The following is a 20,025-nucleotide window of genomic DNA, read 5'->3' as shown; positions in this document are numbered from 1 at the left end:
ATTTAGAGACACCTGAAAACAAAACTCAATATATCCAAACTTATAGAATACAGGGAACACAATGCTAATGGGGAAATTTATAGCTGCAAATGCTTATATCAAAAAAGATCTCAAATCAACAACCAAACTCTACAACTTAAGAACTAGTAAACAAACAACAAATAAACTCACAGCAAGCAGAAGAAAGTTAAGAATCAATATTATATCAGAGATAAATAAAACAGGGAATAGAAAAGCAATGAAGAAAATCAATGAAGCCAAAAACTGATTCTTTGCAAAGATCAATAACATTGACAAAGCTTTACCTAGACTGACTAAAGACATGAAGAGAGAAAACACACTACTAAAATCAGAAAGGAGGGGCGCCTGGGTGGCTCAATCGGTTAAGCATCCAACTTCGGCTCAGGTCATGATCTCACAGTTCCTGAGTTCAGGCCCTAATCAGACTCTGTGCTCAGAGCCTGGAGCCTGCTTTGGATTCTGTGCCTCCCTCTCTCTCTCTCTCTCTGCCCCTTCCCCGCTCACACTCTGCCTTTCTCTCTCTCTCTCTCTCTCTCTCTCTCTCTCTCTGTCTCTCAAAAATAAATAAAAAATAAAATAATAAAATAATAATAATAAAATCAGAAAGGAACGTGTAGATATTATTACCTATTCTACAGAAATACAAAGGAATATAAGAGAGCAATTGTAAACAATTGCTTGCCAACAAACTGGAAAACCTAGATGAAATGGATAGATTCCCTGAAACTAAAACCTACCAAGACACAATTATAAGAAAATAGAATATCTGAATAGACATATAACCAGAAAGGATATTAAATTAGTAATCAAACACCTGACAAAGAAAAGCCTTGGACCTCATGGCTTTACTGGTGAGTTTTACCAAACACTTACAGAACTAACACCAATCCTTTTCAAACTCTTCCCAAAAATTTGAAGAAAAGGGAAACTCTTCTGAAGTCATTCTATAAAGTTAGCATGGTCCTGATACCAAAGCCAGACAAACACACTACAAGAGAAGAAAGCTACAGATCAATATCCCCCATGAATATTGGTGCAAAACTCAACAAAATACTAGCAAATTGAATTGAAGAGCATATTAAAAGGATTATACATCATGACCAAGTGAGTTTTATTCCTGGAATTCAAGGAAGTGTCAACATAGGAAATCAAGTAATACATCACATTAACAAAATTAAGGTTAAAGAAAAAAAAACACATGATAATCTCAATTAATGCAGAAAAAGAAAAAATTCAACACCCTTTCATTATAAAAGGACTTATACAACAAGGAATAAAAGGAAATTACCCCAACATAATAAAATCCAATTATAAATGCCCCAGTTAATATCAATGTTGAAAGCCTAAGAGATTTTCCCTTAAGATCAGGAACAAGGCAAGGATGCCTGCTTTCACCGTTTCTAGTCAATATGGTATTGGAAGTTACAGCCAGAACAATTAGGCAAGAAAAAGATATAAAAGGCATCCAGATTGGAAAGGAAGGGGTAAATCTATCCCTGTTTCATTATACAACCTTCTATGTAGAAATTTTTTTTAATTCTGCAAAAAAAATTTTTTTAATTCATAAATGGATTCAGGAAAGTTGCATGATACAAAATCACATGAAAAAATCATTTGTATTTTTATACACTCACAATGAACAGTTCAAAAGGACATTAAGAAAACAATTCTATTTACAATAGCATGAATAAAAATAAAATATGTGGAAAACTGACCTCACCAAGGAGGCAAAAACTGGTACAGGGAAAACTAAGAAACCTGCTGAAAGAAATCAGTGAGGACATTAAGAAATGGAAAGACTTTTCTGGATTGAAAGACTTAATATTATTAAGCTGCTAATACTACCCACAACAATCAAAAGATTCAATGCAATCCCTATCAGAATCTCATGATATATTTTGCAGAAATAGAAAAATCATATGGAACTTTATTTGGGGTCAAGGGACACCAAAAGCCAAAACAATCATGAAAAAGGACAAATTTGAAGGCCTAGTTTTGAATTTTGTAATTTTGAAACTTACTTTAAAGTGACAGTAATCAAAAGAGTGTGGTACTGGCATAAAAATAGATACACATACTTATGGAATAACAGAGTCCAGAAAATAACTTGGATATATGGTCAAGTGGTTATTGACTAGGGTGCCAAGACCATTCGTTGGAAAAGGACAATCATTTCAACAAATGATTGGGAAAACTGGATACCCACATCCAAAAGAAAAAAGGTGACCCATACCTAATACCACATTCAAAATAATCTCAAAATGGATTAAAGACCTCATCATAAAGGCCAAAATTAAAAATCTTAGAAGAAAAGCATGGGTCAAAGCTTCACAACATTAGATTTGACAAAGATTTCTTGAATGTGACGTGAAATGCACAGGCAACAAAAGAAAAAATAGACAAATTGGTCCTCATGAAAATTTAAAACTTTTGTGCATCAAAGGACAGTATCAACAGAGTAAGAATGCAATCCAAACATGGGAGAAAATATTTCCAAATCACAAATCTGATAAGGGATTAATATTCAGAACACATTAGACAACTCCTGAGATGAAAAAAGACAACCTGATTAAAAAGCGGTCCAAGGACTTGAACAGATATTTCTCCAAAGACGATATACAATGGCCAATGCATCTGAGAAGATATGCAACATCAATAATCATTAGGGAAATGCAAATCAACACCACAGTGAGATACCAGTTCTTAGGGGAAGAAGTGGTTTCTTCCAGCCCTCGTACAGGGGGACAAATGAGGGTCCATGGATACCACTTCACACGCACAAGAATCGCTACTATTTTAAAAATAGCAAAATAACAAGTGCCAGTGAACAGGAAAAGTGATTAGAACCCTTGTACACTGTTGGGAATGTAAAATGAGCAGCCACTATGGAAAACGGTATGAAGCTTCCTCAAAAAATTAAACATAGAATTATCATATGATCCAGCCATTCCATTTGTGGGTATATACCCCAAAAAATTGAAAGACGAGATATCAACAGATATTTATAAGCCCATACTTAGAAGCAGTATTATTTACATTAGCCAAAAGAATTAAGCAAGGGATGAAGGGATAAGCAAAATACGGTATATACATACACTGGAATGCAATATAACCCTAAAAAGAAGGAACAACCTGACACATGCTACAACACAAATGAACCTTGAGAGGATTGTGCTAACTGAAATACACCAGCCACCAAAACACAGGTACTGTATGATTCCACTTACATATGGGGCCTAGAATAGGCCAATCCATACAGACAGGAAATAGAATGATAGTTTGCAGGGGATGTGAGAAGGGGATAATGACAGATTTTTGTTAAATGGATAAAGAGTTTCAGTCTTGACTATATGAAAAGAGTTGAAGATAGATGGTGTTAACAGTTGCCTTGGAGTAAAAATGTACTTAATACGCTGAACAGTACACCTAAAAATGGTTAAGATGGTAAATTTTACATTTTATGCTTTAAAATTATGGTAAATTTGGTCATTGATGCTAACTACCATCATTTTCTAAACATTAAAAATGAAGTAAATGAATTTTTTTAAAGGTGCAGGGAATAGCCACCTGATTAAGGTTTATGGATCTAGACGTCAGGGGCATGCAGGGATATTCCCTCCAAGGTAAGACACCGATTATTGCGAGTTGCATCTCTCACTGCAAAGAAGGAAGGACATGACCCAGGGGACACGTGGGGTTCCAGCAACACACATTTCACCCCTAGGGGTTACGTTTGGCCCACGTCTGGATGACCTAGAGGGATGCTAGCTTTGAGTGGGACCAGAACAGAAAGGTCCAGGCCATGCTACATTCAGATACCATCTATTGGACCTCTTGATGGTAGAAGGGTCGATGCTGGGAAAGGATGCGGTGTGGAGCTAAAGGAAAGCACTAGTAGGAGAATCACATGCTGGCACCTCAGGTATTGTAGTAAAGCCCATGCCATCCACAAAGAGTAGTAGATTCTCTTTTAGAGGTAACACATGGTGTGTTTCAGGACCTGAAAAGAGAGAATGCTTGTCCATGGGACACCAAGCAGGCACATGATTGAAAATGATCATACGCAGGGCGCCTGGTGGCTCAGTCGGTTAAGCATCCAATTCTGGATTTCAGCTCAGGGCATGATCTCACAGTTCGTAATGCTCAGTGTGGAGCCTGCTTGGGATTCTCTCTCTCTCTCTCTCTCTCTCTCTCTCTCTCTCAAAATAAACTTTTAAAAAATGACCATATATGCTGGGTTCTGTATAACACACTAAGTCATAAATTAGCCAGGTCCACAGCAGTCCATCCTAAATGGAAATGGTTTCTCTGCACTGAAGCCTGAATCACATGTTAACACTCATCAGAAAACATCCACCCCTGAAGAGACGCTGAAACACTAAGCAGACAAGTTGACCTTAGCAAGCCTTTATCAGTGGTCAGCCCAGGACCGGTGGAATGGGCGCATGAATGGAGTGACCACAAGGCAGAGATAAAGCCACATAGGAATCCAGCAGCAATGATTCCCAATGATTCCTAATGATTCCCATTTGGTCTACTGCTACCTCTGAATGTCCACCCTGTCAGAAACAGAGACCAACACTGGGCCCTGCTATAACACCATCTCTTCAGGTGGTCAACTGTCCATGAAGTGACAAGTTGACTGCACTGAGCCCCTTCCATCCTGGAAGGGCTAGACATTCATCCTCACCGGGACAGACACCTATGCCATGTGAGCGCTTTCCTTTCCTCCCCACAGAGCCAGTGACACTGTCTAGGGGCTATCAAAAGGCCTGATCCATGGGCTCAGAATTGCTCTTAACACGGTATGTGGCTGGGAGATCCCTCACAGTGAAGCAGGTACAGGATATGCTATGACTATGGGATCTACCTGTCATGTCACATTTCAGATGGTCCAGATCTAGTCGGCCACACAAAATGCTGGATGGCCTTCTAAGGCACAAGATGTCAGTTTTAGGGGGAAAACCCTGCCATTTTCCATGATGCAACATATTTATGGAATCAGACATCTCTATATGGTGCTGTGGTCTCAATAGGAAGAGTATGTGAGTCCAGGAACCAAGGGGTGGAAGCAGGTATCGATCCATGTACCATTGCTTCCAATCACCCACTGGGGGAGATTATGCTCCTCTTCTCTGTAGTTCTGGGAACGGCAGGTTGGAGGTCCTGGAATAAGGATCGATTGAACCTCATACACATTATGGCTGCCACCAGGGATGTTTGGACTCCCTGTGCCCAGGGCAGGAGTCTGCTCTTCTCCAGGCAGAAGTAATCCACCCTGATCCTCAGGAGGGGGTGGGACTCCTCTTACACAACTGGGATAAGAGCAATGTAGGGGGAACCTGGGTGACAGACGTGGGTGCCTCCTGGTTCTCCCTCGCCCCATTGTAACTATGAAGGGACAAGTGCAGGAACCCAGCCTGAAAATGGCTTGATTTCCAAGGGCCCAGACCCCTCAGATAGGAAGATTTGGGTCACACTCCCAGGTAGCCCACAAGGGCCCCCACACCTGTACTCTGCAATCCATGGCAATATTTCTGCAGAGGCCCTGCTTCCCATGGGCTGGGTTACACAGTAACAGGTCACAGCAGGGACATGAAGGCAGGCTGGTTTCCAGGCGGCATGGGGCTCTCTGAGGGCTGACTGTAGCTGAGGACTCCTCTCCAGCCTTGCTCACCTTCACTTAGGTTGCCTGGTGATCTGTGATAGTGCAACACAACTTTCTCCTGCAGACCATAATGTGGGGTCAGACTGGCATCTCTCTGGCTCTTCCAGCATTTTCTGTCTCCCTCTCCTATCCTCTGATAGGTGTTTCCTCTGATAATATTACGGTGAATTTAACCCCGTCTAGTTTTAGCATCTGCTTACGGGAGGACTAACAAAATCATTTCCATCTGTAAACCAACCACCTACTGCTTATTCCATCTATAAATTCGTCCTCTTTGTCCAGCTCCTCCCATCAGCCTCTGCTCCATTGCGTTTGTCTTTGTAATATCTCATGAGCTTAGAGGTGTTTGTTGTTTTAAGTCAGTAATTTGGGGGGTCATCTGGTACACAGCAATAGATTGCTAGTAAAGCTCTCTAAAACTCATTTTATTCTACATCTCTTTTATTTCCTTGCACTTTGAAAATGTTGTCTTTACTCACTGTTTGCAATTCCTCTCTTCTTGTTCTTGCTTTTAGTCTCTATTGTCTTTTGTCTTTCCTTGTGTCCATCTGCCCCCACTTTTCCCTTCCTCTGTCTCTATTATGGATGATTCTAAACATATAAGATAAAAGATTCCAAACGAATAAAATAATACTATATGGTGATGCAGAGAGGAAGCATATCTGGACTTAGAGGCTGCAAGTATAATAACTAGGTATATGGAATACAAGTAAAGGAAATCAAGTTATTAATAGGGTCAGACCTGGGCGGTCCTGCAACCAAGCAGTAATGTTCACACTTATTGCCTGCCCCTCAGGTGAAAGAGCTGCCTCTCAGTTTTCATTTTCAGAGCAATAGGAACAGCAACAGAGACACATGCACACACCTGGTGAAAGGTTACACTGACACAAGCACTTTGGAAATCAAGTTCGCGTGCGCTGGTCTGGTTACAGCACATCCTGCATACAGTCCAGCAATCCTAGCCCTGATCGTACACTCTGGGGAATCCCTGGCCCGTGTGTCCCAGAAGACACGTTCAGTAATGTTTATGGAAAAAACTGAATGACCACATAAACATAAATAGGAAATGAGTCACAAAATGTAAAACTTTACACCAGTAAAAATGAGTGAACTATGCCTCACACATCAGAGAGAAGTCAACGAGACAAGACACTGAGTCACAGAAAAATATGTGCAGCATGTGTTCACTTACAGAAAGGTTAAAAACAGGCAAAAACTAATAATATTTTGTTTGGAAATATATACACTTATTGTAATATCTTTAGGGCAACTCAAAGGAATTGTAACCAGGAGTCTCAGGACAGAGGTTACACATGGGGGGATGGGACTGGGCAGTGGTCCACGGGGCTTCATTCCTTCTGTTTCTTGTCCCAGTGCAGGTGCCCAGGGGTTTACTGTATCAGAACTCCTTAAACTGTCATTTTTCAGATTGGAGTTTGTTAACCATTCATTCCAGGTTAATGTTTCTAAGGAAATTAAAAATGAAATACCAAAGTTCGTTTCAAAGATACTTCTAAAGAACTATTTGCATTTGGAACAAAACCACGGTCAATTATTCTGCACTATGTTAGAGAGAGGATACAGAATGTTATAACAACAATAGCTTTGGCTACACATAGGGCATTTGATCTTTTGCTCACTGGCATCTCGATTGATTTCTGGCATACAATGTTGCATACAGTGTGCAAGGCAATTCTGTCTTGTGAAGGATTTGAGGGGGCACATTAACCTCACATTCACCTAGATTCAGTACATTCACAGAACGAAAAAGTACATTGTTGCTCAATGTAAATTAAGCTGGAAATCATACAAAGGAATAACCACCAATGAAATAGAAGAAATGAATGGAAACGACAACAGAGCTGCTTTAAAAAAAAAAAATGGTACATAGTAACAGTGCTTTTTAGAATTTGTAGATGCCTAAATCTCTTCTACCAAATCTCACTGAAAAACATACTGAGACATGTTAAATTTATTATGGATGTTCAATTTATATAAACTTCTCATTATTACCTTCCAAAGAGAATTCTGAAGCATTCAATAAAAATAATGGATGAAAGTAGGATTTGACTTACCAAATCCAAAAAACAATATTTAATTTTAATTTTGGTTTTAACGCGTACCTAAATCCTTTGAGAGCCTCCCTTCCAGAGGCGGATCTGAATGTCCTTCTCTTGGGTGTGGGCTGCCTTGAAGGATTCACTTCAGACAGAAAAGGCTGATGTAATGGTGTGTGACTCTGGGTCCCAGAACATAAAACACACACGGCAGCTTCCAGCTGGGTTTCTCTCTCTCTCTCTTTCTCTGTTGGCTCTAAATTAACTATGAGATGTTAAACATCATCCATTAGTTTTAAGATTTAAGAAGAATATCTATATCTAAGGGGACAGAATACATACTATTAACATTCAAACAATCTATTTATTTGGACTTTGGTCTCTGACTGTGATCCAATTAGAGAAAAAGGAAGAACCAGGCTGTCTCGGGCAGATTCCAAGATGGCTGCCCTAACCAACCTCAGGTTGTTCATATTCTCCCAGTTGTTGGATCAAACATTAATCCAGGTGCTAGTGTGAATGGACTTTGCATGCGCAGTTAAGGGTCATATCAGCTGAATTAAAACTGGAGGGTTATTGTGAGTAATCCTGATCTCATCAGGTGAGCCCTTAATAGGATGGAGTTCTTCCTGAGTGAAGGCCTGGCTGAATGAGCAGGACTCAGGGTGAGGGAGGCCTTTTTTAATTTTTATTTTATTTTAAAAAGGTTTTTTTGTTTTGTTTTGTTTTTAATTTTTGGGAGAAAGAATACAGAGCATGAGCAGGGAGGGGCAGAGACAGAGGGAGACACAGCATCTAAAGCAGGCTCCAGGCTCTGAGCTGTCGGCACAGAGTCTGATGCAGAGCTTGAACTCATGAACCTGAGCAAGATCACACGACCTGAGCTGAAGTCTGTCGCTTAACTGACTGAGCCACCCAGGCACCCCAAGGGAGGCCTTGACCATGGAGGGACCACCAGGCAAGCAGTGCTGGTGGCCACAGGAGCTGACAGCAGCATCCCGCTGACATTGTGCAAGGAAGTGGACCCTTGCAGGGGGAGGACCGCAGTCCTCCAGCTCCAGGAAATGGAATTCTGCCAACAGCTCTGTTCAAGCTTGGAGGGGATGTTGAGTGCTAGGTGCAAACATTGCCTGTGACACACCGGAGAGAACCCTCAGCATCACACTGGACTGCTGACCTGCAGAACTGGGACACATGGATGGCTGCTGTCGTAAGTCACTATGGTTGTGGGAATTTGTTCTGCGGCAATAGGAAACCACTGCACAGCCTCAAGTGTACATAGAGGTCTTGCCCCTGGAATGAATTTATGAAACTTCATGCACACTAGATGGATGAAATAAAATCTTTCCTTGGGGTGCCTGGGTGGCTCAGTCAGGCGTCCAACTTCAGCTCAGGTCATGATCTCACGGTTTGTGGGTTTGAGCCCCACATCAGGCTCTCTGTGCTGACAGCTTAGAGCCTGGAGCCTGCTTCGAATTCTGTGTCTCCCTCTCTCCCTGCTCCTCCCCCCCACTCATGCTCTGTCTCTCTCTCTCTCCTTCAAAAATAAAAACTTAAAAAAATTTTTAACTTTCCTTATTTTTGCTTATGTATTTTTCATTTTATGATTTTTATGTGATGCAATTAAATACTAATAGTCACATTTCATTCATTCATTCAACAACAATTAATTTAGAGCCTACTATACACCAGGAATGGCTTTCTATGCCAGGAGACAGCTTTCACCAAAATAGCCCAAAGCCCCTGTGCTCATGTGCCCTACATTCTAGAGGCTTCTCAAGAGTGAGACGGAGCCACTGGAACATTTTCAGTGAACACATGATGTGACCTGACTCATATAGCAAGACCGCTGACTCACATTAGCAGGACATTAGACTCCCCTGTGGGGAGAAGAGCCCCAGGTGGCAGGTGATGCAAGGCACCAGGGCCACAATCCAGGAGGGACAGGATGGTGGAGACTAAGGGGAGGAGAGGGCCTGAGGGATGAGAGAGACAGAGAGAAGGGCTGCAGGCACAGGGTGAGGAAAAGAAGCAGAGGGAAAGAATTCTAACCAGTGGAATTCTCAGATTTAAATACATTGTTATACAGATTTTTAACAAATCTCTATCTATAGGATGTAGCAAGACATTCTTTGCATCTACTATTTACTATACTCTGGGGGCTCCCTGAAAACCCATTGCCTCCTTATGATATTCAGGGTAAAGAAAACAATACCAAGTGCCCCAACAATATGCACATAATTTAAGTATTAATTCAAACACAGGAAATGGGAGAACACTGGTGAAGGGCATCTGGCTGCACTGAACACTTGCAACTGGGAGGTGATTATAGCTTGCCCACTCTTCCAGCGGAAATATACATAACAGTTGTGCATCCATGGACTGAGGAAATGTCCAGCATTCACACAGATAATCTTGGGGCTATGGAATGAAGGTAATGTTAAAACACAGGAGTCAGGGCCCCCTGGGTGGCTCAGTCGGTTGAGCATCTGACTTTTGCTCAGGTCATGACCTCACGGTTTGTGAGTTTGAGCCCTGCCTCAGGCTCTGTGCTGACAGCCTAGAGCCTGCTTTGGATTCTGTGTCCCCCCCTCTCTCTCCACCCCACCCCTGCTTGTGCTCTGTCTCTCTCTGTCTTTCAAAAATGAATAAAACACAGGAGTCACTGATACATTGTTTGGGAAAACTTAAGAGCTTTGTGGGTCTGACTGCTGTGCTGGATGGTCACTTTTCTGTAGGGTGGGGCCAAAATCACATTTACAGTTTAGATTCCTGATGTTCAGGGGTTACCAACATTGTGCTACCACTAGCGTTAATCAACAAGAAGGAAACTGGAATCAGGTACAGCTTCTCCATGTCTAAAGAGAAAACCTCTGTCCCTCCTTTTCTGTCCCCAGGGTGAGCTCATTCTCTTGTATCGAATTCCCTGGGAGTGAATTTTCTAGAATAATCCAGAGGAAGAAAGGTAAGGTGTAGGAGGTAAGAGAATCCAGTTCAGCGAATATTCCGGAAAGGACTGTAGGAGGTAAGAGAATCCAGTTCAGCGAATATTCCGGAAAAGGAGTTGAGCCCAGCCTGTGCGTCTTTCCCTGCTTTCCTCAGACAGCCCCTGGGCCAGGACTCAGGAAGACAGGATGACAACCTGACCACCGTGCATGCGGAGAGAGGTCAGGGCAAAGTCTCAGAACTCCCGGGAGGGCCTGACTCTCTTCGTGTACCCTCACGAGGGCGGTGTCTGGCGCAGGGAAGGCCAGGGTTAGGGAGTCCTTAACTCCCCTGGTTTTACTTCTCCTTCTCACAGCCTGGGTCACGTCCTCCTGCCTGGATACTGATGACGGAAGCCCAGTGCGCACTCCCATTGAGTTTCCCGTTTTAGAGAAACAATTAGCGTCACCGCTGTTGCCGCATACAAAATTCTCGGGAACAGGCTCCGTTCAGCTTTTCCCAAGACCCCGAGGGTCTGCTGCATGGACCCCACAACCCGTCCTCCTCCTGTTCTCGGGAAGCCTACTCCTTACCGCGACCTGGGCGGGTGACTTCGGGGTCGGGAGGAAAGGGCCTCTGCAGGGCAGGAGCGCGGGGACCGCCCGCGGGGATGCAGGACCCCGGGGAAGGCGACTGTTCGCCGCCCCGACCCCAGACCAGCACCTGCCCCTTGCCCACCCCCCACCTGTCCTCCCCCGTCCCTCCCAGATTAGGCCCCGCTCTCACCCACTCAGATCCCCCTCCCCCTGCCCTCCCGGCCGACTCCCCCTGGGACGTGGGCCCCGCGCGGGGAGGAGGGTCGGGCGGGGTCTCAGCCCCTCCGCGCCCGCAGGCTCCCACTCCCTGCGGTATTTCCACACCGCGATGTTCCGGCCCGGCCTCGGGGAGCCCCGCTTCATTTCCGTGGGCTACGTGGACGACACGCAGTTCGTGCGGTTCGACAGCGACGCCCCGAATCCGAGGATGGAGCCGCGGGCTCAGTGGATGGAGCAGGAGGGGCGGGAGTATTGGGACGAGCAGACGCGGATTTACAAGGACAACGCACAGATTTTCCGAGTGAGCCTGCAGAACACGCGCGGCTACTACAACCAGAGCGAGTCCGGTGAGCGGGCCTGAGTCCAGGTCACGACCCCCATCCCAATGTCCGCCCTTATTTCCAGGTCTGAAGGTCACCCCGAGGTCCACCGACAAGCCCCTAGACCGGGAAAGAGCCCAGAGGGCTTGCTCGGGTTTTGTTTCCAATTTAAGCTGAACAGGCTCAGTTCCAGAACAACCCAGGGATTTCTCGCGGGGGCGGGGCCAGGGTCTCACCGGGACTGGGGCTTTCTGGATGAGAAGTGGGCGGGACAGGCGGGTCCCCCGCGGGTACAGTCAATTCTCCAAGAACGGCGCGGATTACGGGGGCCCTGAACGAGGACCTGCGCTCCTCACCCGGCAGATCACCCGCCTCAAGTGGGAAGTACCACCTGGACGGAGAGTGGGTGGAGGGTCTCCGTAGGCACCTGCAGAACAGAAAGCAGATGCCGCAGCTCGCAGGGATGAGGGGGCAAGGAACTTCCCCAGTCTTCCCTCAGCCTGGGGCCAGTGTCTCTCTATTAGGAGAGGTAAATGGGACTGATGCCAGAATGCCCCCCGCCCCCCACTCCAGGGGTGGAGAGAGGAAGGAAACAGCTCTGGTGTTCAGACTGGGTACCAAAGAGCAACCTGTCCAGAGTGCCCACGCTTCTCCCTGGACAATTAAGGAATGCAGTCCCTCGGGGATGGAGGGGGAAACCATCTCTGAAGTAACTGATCAGCGACTCTGGCAGCGGCTTTAGGAACCATGGGGACTTTCTTAGTTTTGTTCTCTACCCCAAAACCAATGTGTTTGAATTCGGACTCCAGCTTTTCTGAGTCACTGGGCCTCAGGTCGGGACCAGAAATACTTTTTCTCCCCCCCCCCCCCCCCCCAGCCCAGATCTGCCTCCTACCTTAGGCTATCTTGTCCTAATTAAAGAACTTTCCAGACAAGAAGAGATCATCCAAGATGTCTATGCCTAGGCTGGTGTCTGGGTTATTGCTCCCTTCTCCCACCCCAGGTGAACTGTCCTTTCTCAGGATGGTCACATGAATGCTGCTGCAGTGGCCCAAGACAGACATGAATTTTTTTTTATTTTCTGACCCTTCTCCTCAGACCCTCCAAAGACACATGTAACCCACTACCCCATCTCTGACAGTGATGTCATCCTGAGGTGCTGGGCCCTGGGCTTCTACCCTGGCAGCGTGATGGGGAGGACCTGACCCAGGACTCAGAGCTTCTGGACACAGGCCTGCAGGGGACTGGACCTTCCAGAAGTTGGTGGCTGTGGTGGTGCCCCCTGGAGAGGAGCAGAGATACACATGCCATGTGCGGCACGAGGGGCTACAGGAGCCCATCGACCTGAGATGGGGTAAAGAGGGAAACCTGGGCACAGAGCCTCTTCTCGGGGAGATGTCCCTTCTGGAGAACTTCGGCAAGGTAGGGGCTTATGCCTGGGGTACAGGGTCCCTCCCTTCTCTCCCAGAGCCTCCTCCTCTCATCATGGACATCGTTGCTGGTCTGGTTCTCCTGTGGTTACTGTGCTGGTTAGAGCTGTGATCTGGAGAAAGAAGCACTCAGGTAGGGAGAGGCTATACTCTGAGTTTTCCTATCCCACTTAATGGGAAGTACCACCCACACACATGTGCTAGTCCAGTGTGGAGTGGAATGCTAACAATTTCTTTGTAGTAAAACACGTGAAAATGAAGGACAAATGTTTCACCTTGATGAATCTGGTGATGGGGACCTGATTCACAGCAGTCATAGGACAGAGAGGAAGGCCCCTGCTGAGGACAGACTATAGGAGGGCGGTTTGTCCATTCCCCACACAGGTACTTTCTTCATGTTTCCTGATCCTGCCCTCAATCTGTAGCCACAGTTCTGGAAGTTTCTCTGGGGTTCAGAACTAGGTCTAGGACCTCATGGCCCTGCCTCCTAAATGGCCTCAAACACGGTGTTTTCTTCCTACAGGTGGAAAAGGAGGCAGCTACACTCAGTCTGCAAGTAAGTATGGAGGGGGTGATCCCTGAGACCCTGGGATAGTGTAGACAGGATCCCATGGGGAGCTCACCCACTCCATAGCTCCTCCTTTAGTCTCATCTCCTGATCACATCCTGTTTGTATTAACCCGGGCAGTGACCGTACCCAGGGCTCTGAAGTGTCTCTCATGGCTCCTAAAGTAAGATCCTGGAGGACCTCAAGTGGGGAGGGGTTGGACAGAGGGAGCACGACTGGGTTATGAGAATTCTTTGAGTGGGACGTTTTGAGCATGCAGTGGGGTGAGATTGTCACCACTTACAGTGAGTGATCTGAATCTGTTCATGATTATTTTCTTTCACAGTGTGAGCCAGCAGCCTTGTAGGGGACTGAGTAATAACAAGATTTGTTTGCTTTCCCGCCTTGTGCCATCGGTGTCCCTGACTTCTCTTTCTGCAAAGGGCATCTGAATGTGTCTGTGTTCCTATTAGCATAATGAGAGGAAGTAGGGAGACTGGCCCATCCACCCTGAGCCCTGCCCACTCTGACCTGTGTTCTCTTCCTTGACCTGCCTTTCTGCGCCAGCAGAGATGGGGCTGGGCCACCTCCATCCTGTGTATATATACCACAGCTTCTTTATCCATTTATCTATTGATGGACACTGTCTATTGTAAATAATGCCTGCAATAAATATAGTTTTCAAATTAGTGTTTTCATTTTCTTTGGGTAAATAGCCAGTAATAAGATTACTAGATCATCTGATAATTTTATTTTTACCTTTTTGAGGAATTTCCATACTGTTTTCCATAGCATCTGCACCAGTGCGCATTCCCACCAACAGAGCACGAGAGTTCCTTTTTCTCCACATCCTTGTTTGCCAACACTTGTTATTTCTTGTGTTTTTTATTTTAGCCATTCTGACACGTGTGGGGTGATAGATAACTCATTGTGGTTTTGATTTGCATTTCCCTAGTAATGAGTGACATTGAGCATCTTTTCATGTGTCTGTTGGTCATCTGTATTCTTTGGAAAAACATCTATTCATGTCTTCTGCCAAGAGATGGCTGTTTTAATTTGGGTGCTCCCTGTGGACCTCCCTAAAAAGGTGAGCTTTGAGAAAAGATTTGATGGACCCAGGAATTATCCATGAGATTGTCTGGGGCAAGGTCTTTCCAGACCATGGAAATTCCAGTGTGAATGCATGAGGGTGGGTGTGTCTGCGTGTTCTGGGAGGAGATAGGAGACCAGTATGGCTAGAGCAGAGAATAACTGAGATGAAATACAAGTATGGTCAGACCCTGTACTCTTGGAGGATATCAAAAGGGTTTTGACCTTTGCTCTGAGTGTGATGGGAATTACAACACAGTTTGAGCAAAAGAGGGACATGGTGGGGCACCTGGGTGGCTCAATCCGTTGAGCATCCAACTCTTGATTTCAGCTCAGGTCATCATCCCAGAGCCATGGGATTGAGCCCCACATTGGGCCTTGTGCTGAGTGTGGAACCTCCTTGAGATTCTCTCTCTCTCTCTCTCTCTCTCTCTCTCTCTCCCTCTGCCCCTCTCCTCTGCTCATGCATGCTCTCTCTCTTTCTAAAATAAAAAAATTTTTTAATCAAAAATTTAAAGAGAGGGACATGGGATAGCTTCTCTTTGAAAAGATCACTTTATCTGCTGTGCTGAGAACAGAATTGGAGGCAAGGGCAGGTGAGGCATGGGAAAAGCAGTAGGAAACCAGCTCAGTGTTCCAGGCTGGGGATGTCTGCTCCTTCCACTGGGGTGTGAGCAGTGGAAAGAGTGTGAAGTGATGGGATTCTGGAAACAATCTGTAAATGGACCTTACAGCACAATCTAATGAATTAGATCTTGGGTATGAGACAGAGGAGCCAGGGAGGACCCCAAAATTCTGTACTATGCAAGTGGAAAGATGGAGTTGCTGTCAGCAGAGATGGGGAAAATTCTGAAAGGAGCATATTTGGGGAGGGGCATCACAGACAGTCAGTGAAGAGACGAGATGAGATGTCTATTAGAAATGTGAGAGAATCAACTTGGCAGTCAGATGAGCATGGATGAGTATGGAATTTAGGAGAAATGTCTGGGCTAGAGAAGCAGATTTTGGAGGTGACACCATGTAGATGATGTTTAGATCCTTCAGCATAGATGAGGTCACCAAGGGGGTGATGGCCATAGAAGAAAAAGGAAAAAGGACCAAACCCTGGACCCCCAGTTCCAAAAGATCTGATCAGACCCCACACTCAGAGCAGTCTGCACAGTCCTGGCTTCACCTTAAAGGCACCTAGGCCAGGGAGTCCCAAACTTCCCTGTTCACAGGACTCCCCCAAACACTGTCTTAAGGTTCACAAAGTGTGGAGTAGAGTATGAGATTCTGCGTTTAGGACAAGGCGCTGCTGCTGGTCTTTACATCACACTTTCAGTAGCAAGAATGGAGATGAGGATTCCCACACGGCTATGCATCGGCCTCACTTGCAGGGCTCGTTAAATTAGCGATTCCTTGATCTTGCGAAGTGGACTCTGAGTCTGTGGGTCTGGGAAGAGGCCTGTGCATTTTGTGAGAAGCCTGGCGCTTGGCCAGATCTGGAGCCAGTGAGGTCAGCGATCAGAGCAGCCAGCCTGGGGAGGGGCATTAAAACCACATTTAAATACGTTTTCTTTTCCCTTGTAAAGAGAGGGGAGCACATACCTTGTCAATAGGAGACGTGATGTTGTGAGGCACATGTCATTGTTGTATCCTGGGGTCTAGACTGAGTGGGAGGACTAGGGAGTGGTTCACGGTTCGGTGTGACAAACACCTCTGAATGCTTGCTCTCTGCAACTACTCCTCTGATCAATTTTTTGGAGCAAACAATGGAATCCAACTTTTTTCTAAATATGAGATTATGTTGGGGAAGGCCACAGTGCAGGCTTGGGGCTACAGAGCCAGGAATGGAATACACAATCCCACCCTAGGTTGAAGCCCACACAGGAACCCACTGCCCCTACTGCTCTACACAGACATCACCTGTCACACCACCGACTCCCCTGATGCAGGACACTGGGCCCTGAGTCCAGGACTGACGTTGCTGCTGCTCCTGGCAACAGGAGGTAGTAACTGTCCACACGGCTCCTGTGCAAATGCTTTCTGCACAGTGTTAGCCTTGCTGACACCACCTCCTGAATCAGGGCCAGCACATGGTCAGCTGCCTGGTGGAGCCTCGTGCTGTCTAACTGGAAGAATGGTAGGAAAATAGATTTTCCTTTTCTATGCAGAGAGGTGGCTTCTACCTCCTAAGAAGACTCTCAATGTGAGAGTCGAATAACAGGACGGCAGTTCGGGTGCTGGGGGCGAGGGCTGGAGAAAGGATGGCTGATTGCTGTTCTCAGAGCACAGACCTGAGGTTGCAGCTTGATCCGGTGCCCTGCAGGCACTCAGGTTCGGCCGAAAGAACAAGCCAATAGATGGCATCTCTCCTCTCATTCCCCTGATACTATTAGACCACTTTTGTCTACTCCAGTTTATGCTGACAAATATACGGAAAGGTATTGGGGGTGTTGAAATGATTATTCAAGATGTCGTCACCCATTGTCTCTGACAACAGAACACCTAGGTCTGTAAGACTTCAGGGGGCCTCTGCGTGCACTGACATGTCATGTTAACGTTTTTATTTCCCTCTGCGTGAAAGTACTCTGGGGAGAGAGTCTGTAACATTTATCAGTTTTTATGTGACCCTCGCAGAGGACTAAATAACCAACAAGCCAACCAAAAAACCAAAACACCACCTTGGTCTTCTAGTGTGGCCGTAGTGTTCCTCAAAGTCTGAACTGTTAGTTAACAACAACTCAACTGAGAAAAAAAAATGGCTTGTTTGAAAATTTTATTTGCATTCTAGTTAGTTAACATATACTATTGTGGATTTTAGTGATTCATCACTTGTATATAACACCCAGTGCTCATCCCAAGTACTCTCCTTAATACCCATCACCTGTGTAACCCATCCCCCACCAACCTCTCCTCCAGCAACCCTCAGTTTGCTCTCTGCATCATTAAGAGTCTCTTGGGGCACTTGGGTGGCTCAGTTGGTTAAGTGGCCAACTCTTGGTTTCGGCTCAGGTCATGTTCTCACAGTTTCGTGAGTCCAAGCCCCTCGTCAGCTCTGCACTGGCAGCACGAAGCCTGCCTGGGATTCTCTCTCTCTCTCCCCTTGCCCCACTCACGCTGTCTCTGTCTCTCTCAAAATTAATAAAGAAACTTAAAAAAAAATTTTTTTAAAAGAGTCTCTTCTGGACTCTTAAAAACTGAAAACAAACTGAGGGTTGATGGGGACTGGGAGGGAGGGGAAAGTGGGTGATAGTCATTGAAGAGGGCACCTGTTGGGATGAGCGCTAGGTGTTGTACGGAAACCAATCTGACAATAAATTTCATATTAAAAAAAATTTTTTAAAGAGTCTCTTCTGGTTAGAGGAATTTAAATTTTTTTTTAATTTATTTTTGAGAGAGAGAGAGACAGAGCATGAGCAGGTGAGGGGCAGAGAGAGACAGAAACATAGAATCTGACACAGGTGCCAGGCTCTGAGCTGTCAGCATGGAGCCCGATGCAGAGCTTGAACTTGTGAACCGTGAGATCATGACCTGAGGTGAAGTCGGCCGCCCAACTTACTGAGCCGCCCAGGCGCCCCAGGAAGCAGCATTTTAGAATCACCACTTACTGTGGGGGTTAGTCTATCAGGGTCTCACTCCTGTTGGGCACCAGGCTTTCACGTCTTTCTCTGCTCAGCACCTCAAAGCAGCCAAAAGCTCGGATGGATTTCTTGCTTATCTCCTCAGTCTTGGCTGATGTCCTCAGAGCAAAAGTGAATCTGGAGCTCTGGGCTCCCTGACCTCACCTCTCCAGGCTACAGTCCTCTCCTAGATGTTGGCTGGGCCTCTTCACTGTGTCTGCATGTTGAAAATTTTAATAAGATAAACTATGTTTCATCAGGCTTTCTCAGTTGTTCTCAGTGGGATCATGAGTTCCTAAATTACCTCCCTAACCAGTAGTCAGAAGACAAACTACTCTCTAGGCTGAATGTCAGAGTACAGTGTTGAAAGCTAATCCAGATGGGGCAACATCAGAGTGGGCACCAGCTCACAAGGTCAGCGTAAGGATCACAGGTCTAAGAGGGGAACGCTGGGGACAGAAGGGAAGGACAAAGAGTCTCCCGTGTATACTTGGTCCCATATTCAATTATGAGGCCCAAAGGGACCTTCTGTTTCTCTGCGGTCACTGACTTTCCCTTCTTCTCTCTCACTGGCCCTTTCTCTGACCTTACTCAAACCTTAGGATCTTTCATTAAAAAGGACATGAATGGAATTGGGGTCATTCTAGGCAAGCTACCCACAGAAAATATGTCTGAAATCTCACATAGCCCAGTTATCTGTCGGGACAAGAGGTGGATGCAGGGGTCAGTCCTGTCCCCACCCTCCCTTGAGTGAGGCCAACAGAGGACTCTTTCCTTCCCCAACAGGTGACCATGGAGGTGGTGGGTTCCCCCCAGAATCTTAGGGCAGCAGCAGCTCATTTGTGACCTCCAAGTGGAGTTGTGAGCCCACACACGAGTCAAGTAGCACCTCAGGATCTTTGCAAAAGATCTTTCCATTATCTTTCCTCCATCGTCCTTGGCCTCAGTAGCCAACCTGCCTGCCATCGTCCATACTGTTAGTCCTCCTTCAGAGAGATGAAATCCTCACCATTCTAAGGGGCTAAAAGTGTCCCCTGGAGAAGCTCCCATTGGGGTCACCAACATCTATAAGACTGAGACCAGGGACCAAGAATCAGTGACAAACCAGATTGAATATGACAGCTGAAGCAAAATGCTACACACATTTCCCAGGCTGGGAGGGGGAAGGGTGGTCAGTGCATTCCCGGGACACAACATGGTGAAAACCCTTTGGTCTAAAGTTGGGAAAGCCCAGCTTGTCCTTACAAGAATCTCGACATCACTCACAAGCCTTGCTGGACAGTCCAAACTCTGCTGGCACCGCTAACACTACAGAAGTATTTCTGTACCCTTATCCTTCTGATCTCAATAGTTAGGTCTCCTGTCCTCCAGCCACGTTGCCCACAGCTCATGCTGTGATGAGCACAGTGGCCTGTCCAAGTGCCGGAACTGTTTGTGGTCCATGAAGGCAGTGGCAGGAAGCCAGGCTTGCTTATGCCAGGTGGACAGACATGGTGTGGAAATACACCAGGCAGTGAGTGCCAGGGGTGGAAACAGTTACCTTGGGGT

At 45.9% G+C, this 20,025-nt stretch overlaps 1 pseudogene; it reads left to right on the top strand.

Moving 5' to 3' along the window:
- Positions 1 to 1,117: 1,117 nt before the first annotated feature.
- LOC106975942 (HLA class I histocompatibility antigen, alpha chain E-like) lies at positions 1,118 to 18,738 on the top strand (annotated as a pseudogene).
- Positions 18,739 to 20,025: the final 1,287 nt, after the last annotated feature.

The sequence above is a fragment of the Acinonyx jubatus genome, chromosome B2, assembly GCF_027475565.1.
Source record: "Acinonyx jubatus isolate Ajub_Pintada_27869175 chromosome B2, VMU_Ajub_asm_v1.0, whole genome shotgun sequence".
NCBI lineage: Eukaryota > Metazoa > Chordata > Mammalia > Carnivora > Felidae > Acinonyx > Acinonyx jubatus.
The sequence above is the reverse complement of the archived record's forward strand: the minus strand, read 5'-3'. Positions and strand labels throughout refer to the sequence as shown.